The sequence below is a fragment of the Barbus barbus genome (assembly GCF_936440315.1).
Source record: "Barbus barbus genome assembly, chromosome: 19".
Lineage (NCBI taxonomy): Eukaryota > Metazoa > Chordata > Actinopteri > Cypriniformes > Cyprinidae > Barbus > Barbus barbus.
Window position 1 is genome coordinate 10,156,239 of NC_136747.1, and position 8,934 is coordinate 10,165,172.

An 8,934-nucleotide genomic window follows, 5' to 3' on the forward strand; every position below is an offset into this window, starting at 1 on the left:
CATGACACCGGGGAGAGAAAATGGCTAATTGGGCCCAATTTGGACATTTTCAATTAGGGGTGTACTCACTTTTGTGGCCAGCGGTTTAGACATTAATGGCTGTGCGATGAGTTATTGTGAGGGGACAGCAAATTTACACTGTTATACACTCACTACTTTACATTGTAGCAAAGTGTCATTTCTTCAGTGTTGTCACATGAAAAGATATAATAAAATATTCACAAAAATGTGAGGGGTGTACTCACTTCTGTGAGATACTGTATATTACAATAAAAAAAACTTTGTTAATTATTCTAAAACTTTGTTTATTATCTAGTTTTCTATTTTGAATAAATTTTTTCAGGATTCTTTGATGAACAGAAAATTCTAAATAACGCATTTATTAGAAATATAACTCATTTGTCTTTAGCGAAGACGGAGAGCCAGGGTGACACAGAGGATCCGGAGGGCCAAGGCAGAACTGACGGCTCATGGGACTGGAGCAGAGGCGGGAATCCAGAAAACCGTGGTGGATCCGGAATGATAGAGGACCAAGGCAGAGCCTGACAGAGCCAGAGGAACGGAGGGACGAGGCGAAGCCTGGGGGTTAGGTCCTGAAGCAGAGGCAGGTCGACAACTGACCAAGGTGGAGTCAAAGAGAGGAGGGATCCCAGGAGACTTGGAGTCATGACGGGCCACGGTTGAGACAAGGGAGTATTGCGCCAAGGTGAATGAGTCGAAGGGGTGAGGTGGAGTCCAGGGCTCGGGAGGCTGGGGACAGAGACAGGGGATCCTTCAATTAATAGGTAGCTGGTTACTGGTACCAGCGGGGTCTCAGAGTGTTCATGGCTGGATGGAACTAGTGAGGATAGGAGAAGCAGAAGATCCTCATTTAAATAGTCAAAAACAACCGAGGCCAGCGGCAGTTCACCTAGCAGCTGGTGTGTGGGCGTGGCGCTTATCAGCTCACTCGATTTCAAAAAGGACTCCCACGGCTACACATTGCTGGTCAGACCTCTCGACATGCTCTGGCTCAGAGGCAAAATATGGCTCAGTCACTCTATCTGGCGATGAGTCCTTTGACGCGGCAGGCTCTGGCTCTCCATCTATGGTGGGTGAGCATGATGGCTGGCTGGGTTCTGGAACTGGAGCGGGGCTGGCTGGGTCTTCATCCACATATCTGACAGTGAAAGGCAATCTGAAAAAAGCTAGCACCCACTCAGCAAAACTCCCTTGAGGACCATCAACGGGCAGGCATGCATTCAGCCGCTTACTGAATCATAAAAATGCAAAGCGGGAAGTGGGTAAGACACGCCAGATTCAAAAAGTCCCTTGTGTGGTCATCGAGGGAGTGAGTTGGACGGCTGGTAAGTCCATACCTAATTATAATTTTGAGCGTCCTGTATTCTGTTATGGGTTGTTGTAAAATCAAAGCACATGACGAAGGAGTAGAGACCAAAACAAAGTCCTTTAATCAATATTTCATAAAGAGAACCCTGGAGAACACAGGAGCAAACAAACGCAACCGCTAAACTTCAAATCACAACAATACAGGACAAAGAACCAGGGGAGAACTAAGGACTTAAATACAAGAGGGAACATAATCAACAGAAACAGAAACAGGTGTGTAACAAATAGTAACTAAGGACACCAATAAGGGAACTAAGGCAGGAAATCATATCAGTCAACATAGAAATCTATTGGAGGGAAAATAGTAACAAAGGAAAACTAGAACCAAACAGGAACAGACATATATGTGACAGTATTATATTGTTAGCTTAGCAACATTCCAACATCGCTATTTTAAGAGACTCCTGTACATGAGATGCACTCTTTGTGTTTTTGTGGCTCTAAATCAAACAAAAGGTTTTATTTCAGTTAGGATGCTGCTTTAGAAGGCAGCTGCCTATGTAGGCAGCACACATCAAGGCAGGCTTTGGCACATAGCTAGAGACATCAGTGTCACCAGAATCAGGCCTGGAGGGAGACATGAGGACTCCACACCAAAGCTGGCTTCATTACAGTACATCTGTCACCGTGGCAACAGGGGGCTGTTGCCAGCAGTGATGAAGTAAGGACTTGAGGAAGGCAGTTTAAATACTTCAACATGCCTGTCATAGTACCGCAAGCCAAGGGAACACAAGAAGTCCATTATCACACACATTCTCCTGCTCTCTGTTTCTCTGGTACAGGGTGCTAAACATGACTATATAGAAATGTTCTCAAGATTACACAATGGAAACATTCTCACCGGGTAAAACATTTAACAACACAGTCATTTGGCTTTTATAAATAATGCCATGTTTCATTTTCTCCCGGATTTTTCCAGTTCTTATATTGAGCCATCAAACAGCGCTGTAAAATTCACAGTACATGACACATTCCCATCAAGCAGCAGTTCTGAAATGCGTGAAGTAACCCTCCAAAAATGACTTGTTTTCACTTAAAAAGGCTATAAACGAATGAGACAATGACAATTATTATGAGAATAAGTTTTGCCCAAAAGAAAATTCTGCCATCATTTACTCACCCTCATGTCATGCTGTTCCAAACTGCAATGATCTTTCTTTTTCCTTGTAAAAGAAGAAATTTAGCAGAATGTTCATACCACTCTTGTCTATTAAAATGAAAATAAAAACATATCATTATGTATTTTCATCATGAATGAGATTTGAGAATCTAGGAAGATCTTCAGAATAAGGCCTTAAAGGGACACTTCACCCTAAAATAACAATTTTGTCATAATTTCATCACATGGAAGTATATCCGCCACACAAGAAAAAAAAATAATGTTTTGGTAAATAATTTTACTACATAAAAAGTCTAAACTGACAAAGGCATCATTATTAGTTACAAATTTTAAATGAACATAAAAAGTAAAATGAGACAAAAATAATATGTATTATAAAAATGTGATCATTCTGATATAAAAAGTTAATTTAAACTTTTATGTCATAACTGACTTTATAATCAAATAATTTTGAATTTTTGTCAGTTTCGACATTTTGTGTCCACTTTGTCATAACTGACTTTTTATCTCATAATTTGACCTTATATTCAGTTCAATTCAAGTTTATTTGTATAGTGCTTTTTACGATACAAATTGTTGCAAAGCAGATTTATAGAAAATTTAAGCTTCTGCATTATATTTAGGAGTAGCTTATCAGTGATGATTGTCAAGTTGATGTCCATATCACACAGTTAGTTAATCAAACAGACGGTGAACACAATTAACAGCAATGATTATATGTTGTGAAGTTTAGCAGTTTTGTATGGTGTTTTAGGTTCGACATCAGCTGAGGTCCTCTGGAAGATTGGCCATATCTCGTTTCAGGTCATCTCAGATCTTCGTATGGGCTGGATCCAGACTGAAGCTTCTGTAATTCCTAGTTACCTCGGGATGCCAATTCCGTGGCAGAAACAGAGAAGCAAATAGAGACAACATTAGTGTAGCTGCTGTACCAACCAAGCAAAAAAAATGATAATGTACATTTGATCAGACATAACTGAAGTACAAGGTTATGAGATACATAATGTGAATGCTTGGCTAAAGAGATGTGTCTTTAGTATATATTTAAACAGAGGGAGTGTGCCTGAACCCCAAACATTATCAGAAAGGCTTTTCCAGAGTTTGGAAACCAAATGTGAAAAAGCTCTACCTCCTTAAGTGGACTTTAGTGAGTTTTGCGACCATAGGGAGCATGATGGATTGTAGCATGATATAAGACTAGTTAGGCACGCAGGAGCTATTAAACTAAATTAAAACATTAAGGGCCTTATATGTAAGGAGTAATATTTTGTAACTGATATGGAACTTAATAGGTAGTCAGTGTAGAGCAGGGATCTCCATCCCTGCTCCTGGAGAGCTGCCGTCCTGCAGACTTCAGCTCCAACACACCTGTCTGTAATTATCAAGTAGCCCTGAACACCTTGATTAGCTGGTTCAGGCGTGTTTGATTGGGGTTGGAGCTGAAATCTGCAGGATGGTAGCTCTCCAGGAGCAGGGTTGGAGACCACTGGTGTAGAGACTGTATGATCATATTTTCTTGACCTGGTAAGGACTCTAGCAGCTGCATTTTGGACTACCTGTAGCTTATTTATTGAAGATGTAAGACAACCACCTAGCAGGGCATTACAATAGTCCAGTCTTGAGGTCATGAATGCATGAACTAGCTTTTTTGCATCAGAAACAGGTAACATGTTCTGTAGCTTAGCAATGATTCTAAGATGGAAGAAGTAATTAAGTAATATCTCTGTCTTATCCTAGTTTAATAGGAGAAAATTATTGGTCACACTCTGTTAGTTTAGATAATTTAGAAGTTTAATCTGGTCTTGTTGAAATATATAGTTGAGGATCATCAACATAACAATGGAAACTAATCCCATATTTTCTAATAACAACATGTATACTGAAAATAGCAGAGGGCCTAAGACAGATCATTGTGGCACTCCATACTTTACTGGCGTTAATTGAGATGATTCCCTGTTTAAATAAACAAAGTGATTACAGTCGGACTGGTAGGATCTAAACCATCTTATAGCCTTGTAGTGCCTAGTAGACCAGGACACACACACACAATAATTTCAAGACGGCACATTCCTTAGCAGGAGTTAAGACTTCCACTCCCAGCATCTGCATTTGACTGGCTGGCCGATTTCCTGCTCTAAATCTCCTTATCTCAGGAGACCTCTAAAACCCAGGATAAATTTGAGGGAACATCTGAAATGGATTTAGAACAGAACCTTCGATGTTGTTCCTGACCGGTTTACCATAAATAAAAGTCACATAATCAACAGTACAAAGCATGTGGCATCTGCAAAGGCTCCAGTACAGACCCTCCCTGACATCTCCTGATCGTTTAATGCAGTAATTCATTGATGGTATCAAAAAAGATGATGGTTTTACAACAGATGCCCGAGCTAATAAAATCACCAGATCTCCATCCGGAGTGACATTCCCATGACCTCCCGTTTCTCCCCAGCAGAGAAACGCGCCTTTTCTTCTTATTGGCAGAACCAAGAAGATCCAACCTTTATAAGTGTTCCCAAAAGGACAAATAATAATCGCTACTGCTATTAAAGAAATATACTCAAAAGCAATATATACAATATATTTACAATATATATTCAGGTTGTATTTTATGAAATTAAATTAAGCTTGCTGTGTTATTGGAATCTATGTTAGTGTTGTAATCTCTTGATGTCTAATTTTTCCCGATCGCTATTGTTTAGTTTCACATGCTTGGTGTGATTATTTAGGATTTAGGATCGTTTAATCTATGCCTTAACCACGTAATAGATAAAATTGATATATTTACTTTGGGTATGCAAAATACTTGGTGTTTGATTTTGAATGAAAGCTATTTGCATCAGCAATAATTTAGTGTGGAGGAAAGTTGACTTTTCTCATCGTAATGTATGATTAAAACACTTATAGGAATCTGCTAGGATATGTTCTTCATTTTATGAAATAACTCAGCAAAGGATTTACGCACAGAAAACTGAGCCGTGCGGGGCGGGGCTCCGCCCTACAGAAACACTTGTGATTGGATCAAACAGAAAAAGGGGCAGACTGAAATCAGCCCAATAAAGCCAGACACCCAACTTCGGTGTGCTGTTGCTTGCTGCTTGCTCGCGCGCTTTTTGCAAACCTTGGCTTCGTCTCATTGAGTCGCGCCAAAGCGCTCTCAGCCATTAACATCTGGCCGAGCATTGAACAACTATTAATACTTAGTCAAACTTCTGAAGAAACCCTTGAAAGTCTGAAGCTACGCGAAAGGAACTCAAGGAAGAACTTTGAGCGTCATCACATCACAAAGAAGCCAACCAACCACCAAAGGGCATTCCTTGAAATGCGACACATCAGCAGCCAATCAGTCGGAGGTTCCCTCCGACCCCATGGAGACCACGTGGAAACACCCAGCTGTCAAACTCAACTAAAAGCAAGTAATCAAATAATTCTTCATAATTCTGCTGGAAACTGGTTGAAGTAATTTTAAGAGTAAAGATAGACAAGTTATCTGCTTGAAACTCCCTCAGGGCGAGGTTTCAGTAACTAGCAAAAGAGTGCTGGTTTAAGTTTTCTTCAAGTTCATTTCCTGCAATGTGTGTTTGTGTATATATTCTGTTTTGTGTTATTTTGGCTTAGTAGTGTTGTAGAGTAGCAAATAAATTTTTTGTCTGGTGCTATTAACTATTTGCCAAAGATCGTGTTACCTATGCTCATGAATTTTGATAAACTATTTGGTTTGTTTTATCGTGGGTCACGAATAAGATAAATGAAATTGTTAAAGATATACTGAATTTAACGACTTGCTGGACGAGTCGTTAAAACCTTAGAAATGATACGTTTTGATTAATATCATATCAAGATCGAATCTTAAGAATAGATGCCCTAAAAGCTAAATTAAAATAATAGTTCTAAAGTTACTACAGCCTGCCCTTGAATACCTGTATAGTTTTGTAATCGATCTATGAGTATGTCATGATCTATGGTCCTGTCCCAAATGGCACCCTAAACCCTCATGGTCTTCCACTGAGTCCGCACCTTCGTGACATAATGCCAGTGTTGGGGAGTAGTTAACTACAAGTAGCGACGCTACTAACTTAACTACATTTTTCAGTAGCTTGGCAGTAGCTCAGTTGCTTTTTAAACAGTGTAGCTTTTCCAGTAGCTAACTACTTTTTGCAGCAAGTAGCGGTGTAGCGCGAGCAAAAGCTACATTGCGTTTTGTCGAGCCTGCGCGAATCAGCGCGATGCAAGGATATTCTTCTTGTTTGATTACAAACTAATTTTTTGCCATTACCGCCACCTGTTGTTTAATCACGCATCTTGCGGCTAACGGTTCACTGACGTACAGAAGTGGGTTGACACTTGACACACCCATATTATCCATGATGGAGCAAGATGTGGCGGCAGATTTGGAGGATGGAGAAACAACTAACGTTAATTACCCATGGCCTTATTTGTCCAAGTTCATGTCTCTCAAAGAAACGTCAAGTAAAGGTTACACTTTTTGTAACAGTCTGAGATATTTGAGTGTTGTGTGTAATAAAACAATACTCTTTGAAATCATAATTGTATTGCATTGTTTTAAACACTAAATATTTTACTTAAAACATTCCTCAGACACTTATTCAGTTATTTATAATATACGTTGTTAAAAAAAATCTAAAGTAGTTTCAATGTAGCTAGCTACTTTTTGACAGTAACTTGTAGTGTAGCTAACTACTTTTCCAAAAGGGTAGCTTGACTGTTGTTTAACTACTTTAACTTACGAGTAGCTTGTAGCTTGTCAAACTACAGTTTCAGAGTAGCTTCCCCAACACTGCATAATGCCGCTTTGACTGCAAAGGGGACGCTCGCGAGCACCCTTTTGAACGCAAAAATGACAAATGGGACACCCTACAGTCTCGTGGATTTAACGGACGCACACGCGTCAGCCATTGTAAGTCTGCAAGGCTGAAAGTGCGCATGAAGTGTTCCATTTGGGAAAAAACTAGCAATGAGATGCATGCATAATTTACCAAAGCTTGTCATTTCAATCCTGTATAAGTTTCTTTCTTCGAAGACAAAGAATGATACTTTTAGAAATGTCTGTTTTGTTTTGTTTTTGTTTTGTTTTCTTTTGTTTCATTTAGTTTTGTACAGTTGAAGAACATTGTCTCAACTTTTTGGTTACCAACATTTTTCATTCTTCAAAATATTATCTTTTGTGTTTCGCAGAAGAAAATCATACTGGTTGGAACGACATGAGGGTAGTGAATACAATTTTCAAAAGACTCCGTTGTCAGTCTTTTTAACAATGTAAATGAAAAAAACATATGGATTAGGAACAAAATGAAAGCAAGTAAATGATGACAGAATTTTAATTTTTGGGTGAAGTACACATTTAAGGTCACTCTTGACAGCCTTCCCATTTACATGATAAATACTCATTTTATTCTTTAATTCAGTCCAGCTGGAATAAAACATGATAGCAGACAGTGAATTATTTCATTACTGGTGTGTCCTTTAGTGGGATGGAGGTCTTTCTTTGAGAGTGTGTAACATAATGGCTGGACTCAATCAAGTGCCTATAGACTCAGGTGCACTGAGTCAGCACTTCACAAGGAGAGCTCTTTGTGATGGAGCCAACCAATCGCCTTTGATACCTCTGCACTCTCCGAGTGTGATAACTGCTCAGATGGAGAGTTTAAAGGATGCTCCTTTAAGTAGGTGGGAAATGAATATCCAATCTGGAGAGTGAGGAGTGTCAGGTGGAATGTGAGTGGGGACCAGAAATGCTGCATGTTTGCTGCCTAAGGATAGACAGGTGCCAGAATGCATAGATCGCTTTTATTAACATGATATATCTTCATGAAGTCTCACCGTTTCGCATTGACAGTTCTGATTATATGCGAAAGGGATTACGCAAGATAAAAGCTATCAAAATCAAATAGCACCTGAAAGAAAGGCACTGACCCTAATCTCATCTGCTATAACATCCACTTACTGCTCAGTATGCACAGTCACACTACATGGATTCTGTCACACAGTGAACACGCATTTTCAAAAGAAAAGGTTAGAACTGTTACGTCAATCTGCATAATGATAAAATTACCATTATTCTTGGCATGACACATTAATGTGACTGAAGGACTGATTTTAACTGTGATCATAAAAGTGTCACAATAAGGTTAGCCTTAGCCTATGCATTAGCAGTAGGGATTTTTCATTGATTCTTTCTGCAGGTTACAGTACAGGTGGTGACAAAGGGGTTCCTGAATGAGTCAGAATTCTATTTAATTTTTTCCCCAAAGGAATTGGTTGAGTGAATGATTCAATAGTCATCTTAATGAGTGAGTCACTGAATCATTCATTCTACTGATTTGTTAAAAAACAATTAGACTGCATCTGAAATCACACACTAAAACACAACTGTTTTTTTTTCAGTTGAGTGAATGATCATCTTA